Source organism: Aegilops tauschii, chromosome 1 (assembly GCF_002575655.3).
Source record: "Aegilops tauschii subsp. strangulata cultivar AL8/78 chromosome 1, Aet v6.0, whole genome shotgun sequence".
NCBI lineage: Eukaryota > Viridiplantae > Streptophyta > Magnoliopsida > Poales > Poaceae > Aegilops > Aegilops tauschii.
The window spans coordinates 350,898,730-350,913,383 of NC_053035.3; the positions used below are offsets into that span (position 1 = coordinate 350,898,730).

Below are 14,654 nucleotides of genomic sequence, written 5' to 3' on the forward strand. Positions count from 1 at the left end.
GCGTTCAGTAGGAGAAGATGTTCCCGTCGACTACCAAGACGACTCTGACATCTTCGTCAATCTCAAGATGATGTGTCGGCTCAGTCCCTCGGAGATGCTCATAAAGGTAGGGTGAGTATATGTGTGTATGTATAAGTGTCTACATCTGTACTATGTTGAAAAAACACCCCATACAACTCCAAGTAAACAACATAAGCTTCGCCATAGAGTCGACAGAGCTGTCCACCGTGAGCAAGCCACCGCAAAGAGACGAAGCTGCACACCGACGAAAATGAGCTCCTAGGCGGTGCCTTCAGAAAGAACACCAAACCGGAGTGCCACCACCACCTGATCCAAAGGATCAAGATTTTCATCTGGAGCACCCCAAAGGCCAAGGAGCAACCACGACGAAGACTTCAAGAAGATGACACCATCAGGGACGCTGCCTCCGTCGGCCTAGCCAAAACCAGGCAGGGGTTTCACCCTGGTAAGCATGCTTCACCTCCAACCAGGGTGTGGCCGACACGAGAACGTCTACCGCGCAACCGCCATGGAACACCAATCCCTAGCTACCATGGCGCCCACGCAGCCAAGGTGGATAGCAAGCACCTGAGTTGTTAGCTCAACCCGTGAGCACCGCCTCTCCCACCATCAGGGTCGCCGCCTTAGAGACAAGACACCCTAGAGATCATCCATGGCCTGGGCAATACACTGACTGGTTGGCCCCAAGCACCAATGGAGCAGCTGGCTACCGTCTTGACCGGCTCGGTCTAGGACTAGGATCAACCAGTTCAAATTTAAAATAAAGTCAAACAATTAGAGTTTTCAAATGTCAAAACTAAATAATACAAACTATGGCAAATAATTTATAAGTAATATTGGTGAATAAACCACATTTTTATAAAGTAGTTAAATGCACTATAATAATTAAAACAGTAGCTAAAACCATTAATTAAATGCCTTTTAAATAATAAAAATATGTAAGGTATTTTATTATTACACCAAACTTTTTGTGGCAGTAGTGTATTTAGTAACACTAATTTAGGAACTACTTTATTATTTTATAAAACTAAAATAAAAACTGTAAGAAAAAAATAAATAAAAAGAGAAACGAAAACCTAAATAAAAATAAAACAAGCCCCCCGGGCTTCGGCCCAACTGCCCCCCAGCCAGCCGGCCCACTTGGCCCACCTCCCTGGCCTATAACCCCCCACCCTCCACGGAAACCCTAGACCGAACCCCCCTCTCACTTCCTCCCCTCTCACGATCCCGACCTGGATCGGGACCCTGCCTCCCCGCCGCCGCGCCACCGCCGCCCGGCGCCTCCCGCCAACCCCGTCGTCGCCGCCCAGAGGATAAGGCCGACACCAAGAGATCCCCTCCCCACCTACCGCCACTCCCACTCACCCCTCTCACCCTCTCCTCTCCGCCCTCGCCCACGCCCGCTCTTCCCCACCACCCGTACCACCATGGCCGCGCCTCCGTGAGCTACCGCGGCCACCGCCGTCCCCGCTCCTCGCCGACCTGTCTAATCACTTCGCCGGCGACCGCTATGACTTCGGCACTGACCGGCTCGAGCTCGGACCCCCTGCACCGCGAGATCGCCGCAGTTGTCTTCCTCTGCGATTGCCAGCGATCCTCCCCGACTCCGACCACCGCAGCACGTCCCCGGGCCGTCTCAGCAACGCTGGTGAGCTCACGCTCCTTCTCCTCCTCTCATTGAGCTCGCCCGTGCCCCCCTAGATAGCCCTGCCACCGCATCCGAGAGCTCGTCGCCGCAGCTCACCTCGCCGTCGCGGCCTCGGTCCTCCGAGCTCGCCTTCGAGCTCGGCACCATGCTCCTGAGGCTCCCACGCACCCGACGCCCCCCACTAGCTCCTCCCCACATGCCCTCTGGGCTCGATCCCGCGCTCGCCCAATTCCAGCCGCCGCTGCCCGTCGACGCCCTGCGTACTCCGGCCACCCCCCACTGCTGCCGCTTGCCCTGTTGGATGCGCATTGTTATCAGAAGTTATGTTATCGAATCAAGATATACACAATTGATGGTTAAAACAAAAGAAAATAATAGAAAATGTATCATTCTATGAACGGAGGATTATAAGTAACTACTCCCTCCGTTCCTAAATATTTGTCTTTCTAGAGATTTCAAATGGTCACCGCATACGGATGTATATAGACATATTTTAGAGTGTAGATTCACTCATTTTGTTCCGTATGTAGTCACCATTTGAAACCTCTAGAAAGACAAATATTTAGGAACGGAGGGAGTACAATAGATAGACAATCTAAATGTATTTCATGAAAATTCGCAGGGGCACGCACTTGCCCAGTCATGCTCTGCTACACAACTGTCTCGCGATCCGCGAAGTCATTGGATTCCACACGATGACATTCGAAGTTTTAAGTTTTAGTTTCTGAAACTCACATTTTTTTCTCGTTCTGAAACTTAACAAACTTTGAAATGCATCAAAACATATATAAATGGATCTTATTTGAAAGCCCTTGTCACAAGAAACACAAATATGAAAACAAAACTTAATTTAGACTTTTGTGTCAAAAGATACGAAAGATTAAAAATTGAAACCCAAAAGAAAATTGAGGTCGGTGCCCTACCTGCGTGCCATAAATCCTCTTCCGTAGATTTCACGAATGTCTACGTTGGTATTTTGATAAGTGTGAGGGAATGGTACTACTACCTCCGTATTGGGTTTATAGGCACGAGTTTGTAGGGTGTTCAATTTGACTTGTAAAACATGTATAATATGCCACAACAATTATATGGTTAGAATCTTCATTTGATGACGAATCTAAAGATATATTTTTTATAAAATACAATACATATTTTTCTAGTTAAATTGAACGTGTGAAAACTTGTGGCCAACTTATAAACCCAATTGGAGGGATTGCTCTGCTTTTGCATTAAATAGACGAAAACAACAATGCAAAGGCACCTGCCTTTGGGCCACTGACATGTAGGCCAGCCACCTGTTGGGCCCACATGTTATGGACACAAAGGCAGGTGCCTTAAGGCACCGGAGCATAGTCCATGCACGAAGCAACAAAATCCATGGTTATACCAGAAATTCATCTTTTTTTTTAAAAAGGAGGATGTACCTCCAGCTTCTGCATCTGGACGATGCATGTGCTGAGTAAATAGGCAATTTTTCGACTAATTTAATTCATAGATAAATTACTAGCATGGCACTGACTAAATTGACGACGTACTGACTCTGATCTAAACATGCATGTACTAAGCAAACAGTAGACAAATCTACACATACTGCTAGTACTGCTAATACGAAAATAAACAGGAGCGGGATAAACGTGTTATACCCTCCAGTAGGCCAGGCAGAAGCCGCGGCGGCGGTGACAGCAGCAGTGGCATCCTCGGCGGCCTTCTTGTCGGCCCCAGTCTTCTCGGCGGCGGCACGTTCGGCGTCAGTGGACATGGTGATGACGAGGATGACGCGGGCGTAGAGGAAGTAGACGAACGGCGAGAAGTCGCGTAGTCGCTTCCCAAAAACCTATTCGCCCCTCTCCCATACAGGAACCGGAGGGGCGGGGTTTCGGAGACCTGCTCTCCCGTCGACCGTGTACGCGGCGGACGGGATGAAGTCACCGGCGGCAGCAGCAGCAAAGGAACGACAGTGGGCGTGCGCGTGGAGCAGATGCGATCTGATAGTGGCGGCTAGGGTTAGGAGACACCGCACACTTATATAGGCGCAACCGTGTGGAGAGACGTGGGTCGAGTCCGTGACAGCCCACGGTCCGACGTCTCAGATCATGGCCCAGCTGTCAGAAACTCTCCGTTAGCGACTGGCAAAAATAAGCGCGTAGGGTGTGAGATCGGCTCGGCTCGGCTCAATCCCATAACCCGCGGCGCGTCGTGAGGAGGCGAGGCGTGGGAGGCGGGCGGCGGCGGAGGAGCGCGCGAGGGCCTCCTCTCTTCTCAAGCTCCAATAGCATGTAGAAGACAATCCCTTATAAAGAGGTCCAACTCCTTCTCCACTAGCGGGGTGGGACTAAACTTCCTACTACACCTAGTGCCCATAAACCCACATGGGCCCTTAGAGATTTTCCAGAAATTGCTATATGGGCCTAAAGCCCATCTCAAATTTCAGCAATCCCCCACCCGATCTCGAGGGCCCATAGTGTCCTCTGTTCCAATTGCTGTTTCGATATACCAGTGTTTCAGTGAAGACCTTTTAAGGTTGAACTTCACCTAGTGCAAGTAGCCACACTCCTTCACAACTGAACAATGGACTATGCATTGAATTGTCAGTTTGGCGTAAAGAAGCTTCACCACATGTCTTACTAGTGCTAGGCTGCCGAAGGCTGACTCCTCGGGTGGAGCATATAAGTCACACTCCTGATCTATTCGTGAGCTTACTAGAGATCACCCCAATCTCATAGACTGTGACAAGCATTCGGGCTCATATAGGTGTGTTCCTCCAAAGATCGCTCTGTAGGATAGCATCTTGCTTTCATAAGCTTTGGAACACATTAAGACAGTAGTCATCCTACCATACAGTATCAAGAGTATTGCATCTCCAACAGAGTGGGTTAGTATAGTTACTCTCCTCAGTTCACCACTGGCTTGTTTCCCAGGTCCTACTTCACGGGATCTCCGATCACATAGGTTGGGTTACCACCATGGCAATTCATGTGGGTCTCATACCCATCTCCCTCGATGCATTATCTATCATAACACGTGATAGCCCTTTTGTAAAGGGATCTGCCAGATTCTTAGCCGTATGGACATACTCCAACGCTATCACTCTGGAGTTTCTTAATTTTCTGACAGCTTTTAATCTCATTCTTATGTGTTTGTTGGACTTCATGTTGTCCTTTGAACTCTTCACCTTGGTGATGACAGTCTGATTGTCACAGTTCATAAGGATAGCCGGAACCGGTTTGTCAACCAATGGCAAGTCCATCAATAGATCTCGAAGCCATCCTGCTTCGACACCAGATGTGTCTAATGCTATTAATTCTGCTTCCATTGTCGATCTCGTTAAGATCGTTTGCTTGCAAGACTTCCAGGAAACAACGCCACCTCCAAGAGTAAACATATACCCAGTTGTGGCCTTCATCTCATCAGCATCAGAGATCCAATTCGCATCACTATACCCTTCAAGTACCGACGGGTATCCCGTATAGTGAAGTTCGTAGTTCGTAGTACCCTTCAGATAGCGCATAACTCTCTCAATAGCATGCCAATGCACAACACCTGGGCTGGAAACAAACCGGCTCAGTTTGCTCACAGCAAACGCGATGTCAGGCCTCGTTGCGCTCGCTAGGTACATGAGTGAACCAATGATTTGAGAGTATCTCAGTTAATCCTTAGCTGTGCCTTCGAACTTTCGAACCAACACACTAGGATCATATGGTGTTTGAGATGGTTTGCAGTCCGAATATCCAAAACGACTCAACACCTTCTCAACATAGTGGGATTGCAGAAGCGTGATCCCACCCTCATCATCTCTCAGTAGCTTGATGTTCAAGATAACATCAGCCACACCAAGGTCTTTCATCTCAAAGTTCTGAGATAGAAACGATTTGACCTCCTCAATGACTTTGAGGTTGGTTCCGAATATCAGTATGTCATCAATATACAAGCATAGTATAACTCCTTCGCCCCCACCATGACGATAGTATACACATTTGTCAGCTTCATTAACAACGAAGCCAACAGATGCCAGAGTTGTATTAAACTTATCATGCCATTGCTTAGGTGCTTGCTTCAGGCCATATAAAGATTCCAGCAACCTACACACCTTTCTTTCCTGACCATCTATCACAAAGCCATCTGGCTGTTGCATGTAGATTTCCTCGTTTATCTCTCCAGTCAAAAAAGCCGTCTTAACATCCATCTGGTGGACGAGAAGACCATGAGAGGCCGCCAATGAGAGTAATACTCGAATGGTGGTCAGTCTAGCCACAGGTGAATAAGTATCGAAGAAATCTTCCTCTTCTTTCTGGTCATAGCCCTTGGCCACAAGCCTAACCTTGTACTTTTCAATCGTACCATCGGGCCTAAGCTTCTTCTTGAACACCCACTTACATCCCAATGGTTTGCAACCATAGGGACGCTCAGTAATCTCCCATGTCCCGTTAGCCATGATGGAATCCATCTCGCTACAGACCGCATCCTTCCAGTAATTAGCTTCTGGAGAGGCATATGCTTCTAAAATAGAAGTGGGAGTATCATCCATGAGGTACACGAAGAAATCATCACCAAAGGTCTTTGCAGTCCTTTGTCTCTTCCCCTACCAAGGGTTTCCTCGTCATCCTCCTCAGGATTTTCATCATGTGTTTGTTCATAATAATCCGTAGGAATGGCAGGCTCAGGAGTCTCCTCAGATTCCTGTCTAGAAGTGCTTTGCATATCTCTCATAGGAAAAATATCCTCGAAGAATGTATCATCCTTAGACTCCATAATTGTACCGACCTTCTGGTTAGGTACCTCAGATTTCACTACTAGAAATCTATAGCCAACGCTGTTCTTAGCGTAGCCCAAATTAAAGCAGTCCACAGTCTTTGGTCCAAGCTTACGCTTTTTGGGATCGACACATTGACTTTCGCCAAACAACCCCAAGTACGCAAGTACGAGAGTGTTGTCCTTCTCTTCGCCCATTTCTCATATGGGGTGATCCCATTATCCTTTGTCGGAACTTCATTCAGGACATGACATGCCGTCAATATAGCCTCCCCCCACCATGCCTTGGATAAACCCGATGTATCTAACATGGCGTTAACCAAATCAGTTAGAGTACGGTTTCTCCGCTCGGCAACCCTGTTTGACTGGGGTGAATAGGGAGGCGTCCTCTCATGAATAATGCCGTGTTCCGCACAAAAAGAATCAAACTCACTCGAGAAGTACTCTCCACCACGATCTGATCAGACTCGTTTAATTTTTCTTTTCAAGTTGATTCTCAACTTCTGCCTTAGATACACATAGCAATATCTAGTGGAATCATCTATCAATGTCATGAAATATTTCTTTCCACCTTTAGTGAACACACCATTCATCTCACAAAGATCAGAATGTATGAGTTCTAATGGTGCCAAGTGTCTCTCCTCCGCGGCCTTGTGAGGCTTGCGAGGTTGCTTAGCTTGCACACATGAAAGACACTTAGAACCTTTGGATAAAGTGAAACTCGGGATTAAATCCAACTTAGCTAGCCGCGTCATAACACCGAAACTAATGTGACAAAGACGTGAATGCCAAACTTCAGATTCATTAACATTCGAATGAATATGGTTCACGACTTTATTACAAAAATCTGCAGGGAAAGGCGGAACATCCCTCCGCTCTCATAACCTTTTCCAACAAAGAGTCCATATTTCGTAACACTAATTTATTAGACTCGAAAACCAACTTAAACCCTTCTCTACATAGAAGGGAGCCACTAATGAGGTTCTTCTTGATGGCGGGGACATGCTGCACGTTCTTCAGCTGCACGATCCTTCCCGAAGTAAACTTCAGATCGACCGTGCCAACACCATGATGTAACACCCCGCATGTAACTTGCCATATTTGTAACTCCGACTCTTGCCATTTCCGGCTATGTGTTATGATATTCCCTCCGTTGTCGGGTTTTGTCTTTCGGTTTGTATTTTGTCATGTCATGCATTTTCATATCATGTCATCATGTGCATTGCATTCGCATACGTGTTCGTCTCATGCATCCGAGCATTTTCCCCGTTGTCCGTTTTCCAATCCGGCGCTCCTATCTCCTCCGGCGCACCCCTCTTGTTTTCTTTCGTGTGCGTGTGTCAAACTTTCTCGGAATGGACCGAGGCTTGTCAAGTGGCCTTCTTATACCACCCGGAGACTACCAGTCAAGTTTCGTTCCATTCGGAGGTCGTTTGGTACTCCAACGGTTAACCGGGCATCCGCAAAGTCCATTTGAGTATCCAGCAAAACCCCCCTCCAAAACCAGCCCAAAACCCACAAAACTCTTTTCCATGCTCTAGGTCGTTCGATCACGATCGTGTGGGCAAAAACCGCACCTCATTTGGAGCCTCCTAGCTCCTCTACCTATAAATATGTGGGCATCCCGAAATACAACTTCAGACGAACCCTAACCCTCTCCCTCCGCGCCGCGCCGGACGCGTCCGCCCGCGCCGGACACGTCCGCCGCCGCGCCCCGGCCAATCCCGTGGCGACACGTCGCCGCCGTCCTCGTCCCCGCCGCCGGCCCGCAGGGCCCATCGCCGGCCCGTACCCCGTCTCCCGCGCGCCCGCCGCCACCGCGCGTCCGCCCCGCCGCCCCGCGCTCGCCGCCGGCCGGCCGCGCCATCACCGCCGGGCGCCGCCGCCGCCATCACCGCCGGGCGCCGCCGCCACCGGCCCGGCCCAGCCGTGCCCCGCCCGCCGGCGACCGGCCCCTCCCCGCCGCCGCGCTCCTCTCTTTCGGCCTCGCCTCCTCCTTCCCTCCGGCGAGCGCCGGCAGCCCGCGCACCACCGCCGGCCCGAGCCCGAGCTCGACCTCCGCCAGATCTGGATCGAGCTACAGTACGCGTTGACTTCGCCCTTTCCCTATTTTTCTTCCAAGTCTCCAGGAATTTTCAGCATATGCACTTGTTCCCGATGCCGTAACTTCCTGCATGTACCTCCGATTCGCGCGTGTAATATGTCAAATTGTTCTTCTCGTGATGCTCTTCTTTTTGTCCAATTGAACCTTGTTCATTAGAGGTCATCTTGATGCCCAAATCTTCATTGGAAGAGGGCTAGTTGCTGTTATTCTCTGGTTCTTATCAGAACTTGGAGATTTGTCATTTTTGTATCATTTAATCTGTGCATCTTTTGAGCATGAGCTCTACATGTGTTTTGAAGTATGCCATGCCATCTTTCCAGTGGTATAGTCCATGTAGTTTTGTGATCTCTGTGGTGACTAGCATAAGCATGCAAAGTAGGCCCCGTAATATTTCTGATTTCAGGGACTTAGTGATTTCTCTAAGTCCTTGTCTGCTGTAATTTTGTTGCCATGTAAACTTGATGCTACAGAGAGATCCATGCATATTTTGGAGATTTCAGTAAGGATGTTTTGTAGCTATAGTTGTAATTGAGCCATTCCTGCAATTTGTTGCAATTTTAGAGTACCATAGCATAACTCAATCTTGCTCTACTTTTGCTATAAAATATTTCTGGCAGATTCTTAACATGATATGCATTTTTGCCAAGCTTATTGTAGTTGACCCATATATGCTATGCAATTGTTCTTGCCATGGATAGCTTCATAAACATGCCATCTTGCTGTAGGTATGCTTGGTTTGTCATGCATTGCTCTGTATTGAGTGCATTAAGCTCACAAAGAGGCCTACATATTAATATTTCTGCCATGCTCTGTTTTCTGCTAAGTCTGAAACCTGATAACGAAACTTGCTATGTTTACATGCTTGCCATCATATCTTATGGTCCTTTTTGGCTAATGGTCAGTAAGAGACTTTTGCCATGTGCATTTAGTAGAACACTACCATGCCTTGTTTTGCTATGTTAAGTTCCTGTAGCATGTTGATTTCATGCTCTGAACATTGCTACCTGATGCTGTTTTCTGCCATGTCCAGTTTTTCACTAAGTCTGTGAACCTGTAATCTTTTGCACTTTTGCCATGCTTGTTTGAGCGTGATATGTTGTGAACTAGCCGTAGCTCAGTGTTCATCTTTTGTCAAGCATCTCCTGTAGATTACTGCCATGTGCTTTGTTGCTATGTTGGGGTGCTGTAACATTGTTGCTTGTTGCATTTTAAGTGCTATCTTGCTGTTTATCGCAGATTAGTGTCATTCTTGTTTTGCTTGCCATTTGCAAACCGTGCATCCGATTCCGGTGATCTTTATATCGATTTCGACCGAAATCATCTCATCTTTCCAGTGGCATGCTTGGTTTGCCAAGTTACTGCCATGTTCATCTTTTTCCTTCCGGAGCACGCATATGCATCGCATATCATGTCTTGCATATCATACATGTTTTGCATCATGTTGCTTGCGCATTTCTCGTTGTTGATTGTGGTTCCGTTTGTTGTGTTCTTGTCTTGGGTAGAGCCGGGAGACGAGTTCGTGAACGAGGAACCTGTCGAGTACGCTTACGAGGATCAAGCTTTCGACAACTCTGAGAACCTTGCAGGCAAGATGACCACCCCTCGAAATCACTTCTATCTTTGCTATGCTAGTTGTTCGCTCTATTGCCATGCTCGCTACCTATCACTTACTATATCATGTCTCCCATTTTAGCCATGTCAGCCTCTAACCACCTGTTCCTAGCAAACCGTTGTTTGGCTAAGTTACCGCTTTTGCTCAGCCCCTCTTATAGCGTTGCTAGTTGCAGGTGAAGTTGAAGTTGTTCCATGTCGGAACATGGATATGTTGGGATATCACAATATCTCTTATTTAATTAATGCATCTATATATTTTGGTAAAGGGTGGAAGGCTCGGCCTTATGCCTGGTGTTTTGTTCCACTCTTGCCGCCCTAGTTACTGTTATACCGGGATTATGTTCCTTGAGTTTGCGTTCCTTACGCGGTCGGGTGATTTATGGGACCCCCTTGACAGTTCGCCTTGAATAAAACTCCTCCAGCAAGGCCCAACCTTGGTTTTACCATTTGCTACCTAAGCCTTTTCCCCCGGGTTTTCGCGAGCCCGAGGGTCATCTTATTTTAAACCCCCGGACCAGTGCTCCTTCGAGTGCTGGCCCAAACCGAGCGATGTCCGGCGCCCCCTGGGCAACCAGGGTCTATGCCAACCCGACGTCTGGCTCATCCGTTGTGCCCTGAGAACGAGATATGTGCAGCTCCTATCGGGATTTGTCGGCACATTCGGGGGCTTTGCTGGTCTTGTTTTACCATTGTCGAGATGTCTTGTAAACCGGGATTCCGAGACTGATCGGGTTTTTCCGGGAGAAGGTTTATCCTTCGTTGACCGTGAGAGCTTATGATGGGCTAAGTTGGGACACCCCTGCAGGGTATTATCTTTCGAAAGCCGTGCGCGCGGTTATGAGGCAGATGGGAATTTGTTAATGTCCGGTTGTAGATAACTTGTCACTTGACCCAATTAAAATACATCAACTGCGTGCGTAGCCGTGATGGTCTCTTCTCGGCGGAGTCCGGGGAGTGAACACGGTCTGTGTTATGTATGACGTAAGTAGGTGTTCAGGACCTCTTCTTGGTCATTGCTAGATGACGTCCGTTCCATTGCTTCTCTTCTCGCTCTCATTTGCGCAAGTTAGCCACCATATATGCTTTTGCCGCTGCAGCTCCACCTCTTTGCACCTCCTTGTCCTATAAACTTAAATAGTCTTGATCTCGCGGGTGTGAGATTGCTGAGTCCCCGTGACTCACAAATACTTCCAAAACAGTTGCAGGTGCCGACGATGCCAGTGCAGATGATGGCGTCGATCTCAAGTGGGAGTTCGACGAGGAACGTGGTCGTTACTATGTGTCTTTTCCTGATGATCAGTAGTGGAGCCCAGTTGGGACGATCGGGGATCTAGCATTTGGGGTTGTCTTATTTTCATCTGGATTTTGACCGTAGTCGGTCTATATGTTTGTATTTTGGATGATGTATGATGATATTTATGTATTGTGTGAAGTGGCGATTGTAAGCCAACTCTTTATCCCATTCTTGTTCATTACATGGGATTGTGTGAAGATGACCCTTCTTGCGACAAAACCACTATGCGGTTATGCCTCTAAGTCGTGCCTCGACACGTGGGAGATATAGCCGCATCGTGGGCGTTACACATGAACAGAAGCACTCGCGCCATTCCCCATCAATACGGACCCGTGGCCTGTGACCTGGTAAGAAGAAAACAATGAAATGTCAGCACACACATGAACACCTGCACCTGTGTCCACCCACCAATCGGTGGACTGAAACACTGAAAAAACAGTAAATAAATTAGCGTATCCAGATGCACCATTCTCATTGTTGCCCACAATCATGTTGACAGACCTGGAGTCATGTCCTGGCTTCTTGTACTTGTTAGGGCACTTGTTGGCCCAGTGTTCAACCGAACCACAGGTAAAGCAGCCCTCATCCTTCTTGTTCTTCTTGAAGGTCTTCTTACCCTTCTTCTTAAAGTCGGTATTGTGTTGGACACCGTTCTTTCCCTTGGGCTTGTGGGAGTTATGGTTCCTCTGGTTAACCATGTTGGCAACATAAGTTCCTTGGACCCCTTTTCCGTGCGAGTCCTTTGCCTTGAATTCTGCTCAACACTCAGATGGCCAATGACATCCTCCACAGAGAATTCACGCCTCTGATGTTTTAGAGTGGTGGCAAAGTTCCTTCAGGAATTAGGGAGCTTAGCGATTATGCAGCCCGCGACAAACTTGCCCGGTAACTCACACTTAAGAAGCTCAAGCTCCTTAACAATGCATATTATCTCATGAGCCTGCTCCAATACAGGACGGTTTTCAACCATCTTGTAATCGTGGAACTGCTCTATAATATACATCTCGCTCCCGGCATCAGCGGCCCCGAACTTAGATTCGAGGGCCCCCCACAAGTCCTTGATGACATGCACATGTAAATATGCGTCGACCAGTTTATCTCCGATCACGCTAAGAACTGCTCCCAGAAACACAACAGTGGCCTCCTTGAACGCCTTCTCCTGTTCAAGAGCAATCGTTCCCGTGGAGACACCGGTGACCCAGAATACGTTCATAGCTGTGAGCCATAAAGTGGTCTTAGTCTGCCAACGCTTAAAGTACGTACCGGTAAACTTATCCGGTTTCAGTGCAGCGGCAAAGCCACTTGCCGAGAAATTCCTACACATAGTAGTTTTTGGATTGCTGAGTAAATAGGCAATTTTTCGAATAATTTAATCCATAGATAAATTACTAGCATGGCACTGACTGAATTGACGACGTACTGACTCTGATCTAAACATGCACATACTAAGCAAACGGTAGACAAATCTACACATAGTACTAGTACTGCTAATATGAAAATAAACAGGAGCGGGATAAACGTGTTATACCCTCCAGTAGGCCAGGCAGAAGCGGCGGTGGCGGTGACAGCAGCAGCGGCATCCTTGGCGGCCTTCTTGTTGGTCTCGGTCTTCTCGGCGGCGGCACGTTCGGCGTCGGTGGACATGGTGATGACGAGGACGACACGGACGTAGAGGAAGTAGACGAACGGCGAGCAGTCGCGTAGTCGCTTCCCAAAAACCTATTCGCCCCTCTCCCGTACAGGAACCGGAGGGGCGGGGTTTCGGAGACCTGCTCTCTCGTCGACCGTGCTGTCGATCGTGTACGCGGCGGACGGGATGGAGTCACCGGTGGGCTCGACTCACGTCCGAGTCCATGACAGCCCACGGTCCGACGTCTCAGATCGTGGCCCAGCTGTCAGAAACTCTCCGTTAGCGACTGGCAAAAATAAGCGCGTGCGGCGCGCCGAGGCGGGCGGCGGCGGCGGAGGAGCGCGCGAGGGCCTCTTCTTTTCTCAAGCTCCAATAGCATGTAGAAGACAATCCCATATAAAGAGGTCCAACTCCTTCTCCACTAGCGGGGTGAGACTAAACTTCCCACTACACCTAGTGCCAATAAACCCACATGGGCCCTTAGAGATTTTTCAGAAATTGCTATATGGGCCTAAAGTCCATCTCTAATTTCAGCAGCATACGGCCATTTTATTAATTATTCACAAAAATCTTACAAAGGTATTACATCATTTAGCCTGAAGCCACCATCTTGACAACACCTGTCGCTATTCGTATCCCCTTGATGAAGGGGGTGTCAAATGTTCAAGCCTAATACCGGAAATTTATCTATAGTATTGGAAATCATTGGCTTTCATCATCGTACGGAAGGGTTCTTCCGACTTGTCAAAAGGAATAATTTTCAAAAAAAGAAAGAAAGATGAAAAGCAAAAAACGATCAAGTGGACGTAGCTGAAACACATCTAAGTACCGAAAGCCACACACATATGGCAATTAATCGAGTTCCATATATATTAACTACCATGCAGCATTTGTCAGCCTGACGAGTGACCCTGCATGTAGCACTCGTTGACAGGTTATCACGCCAACTGTGTTAAGGAGGTGGACATCATGCGCGCTCCAATCTAATCGATAGCAATATGTGTACTGCATCAGTTAGCCCCGGCCCTATGGCTGCTCTCAGCACACAGATGCCCCGATCACTCCACCGGCTTTACGGGCAAAAGATGCTCCCGATCGATGGACCAACCGGCCGGCAGCCAGTCCGGGGTAGGGCAGCGAGCGGCCCTGGCCACTACGCTCCCTGCGGCTGCCATTCCGGCGACGTTGCTCGGTTGCGCGCCATTCGGTGGTCTGGTGCTTTCCTGCTACTTCCTGAAAGCACGGGTATGCTATCGCTTCTGCCTGCCTAGCTGATGGCGACACATGATTTTTTCTTAACATAGTACAAACGCAAACGCAAGCGCTCGCGCATACATTCGTCCCTATGAACACACACGCACACCCTATCTCTATGAGCACCTTCGAAAGATTGAGACGGCATATCATCTCAAGATTTACGAAGTCATCGTAGGCGCCTCGTATGTAAATTCAGAAAATCTTAAAATGAATTTAGAAATAATGCAAGTACCAAGACTTGAACCCTCATGAGCTGGGATATCACTATCACTCAAACCATACAATCACATGATTCTTCTTAAACGTGGGCAAAAACTTTGTCCGTAGAACGTCCGTA

The 14,654-nt window shown here is 48.2% G+C and overlaps 1 pseudogene; it reads right to left on the minus strand.

Moving 5' to 3' along the window:
- Window positions 1-279: 279 nt before the first annotated feature.
- Window positions 280-13,074, minus strand: LOC141032088 (uncharacterized; annotated as a pseudogene).
- Window positions 13,075-14,654: the final 1,580 nt, after the last annotated feature.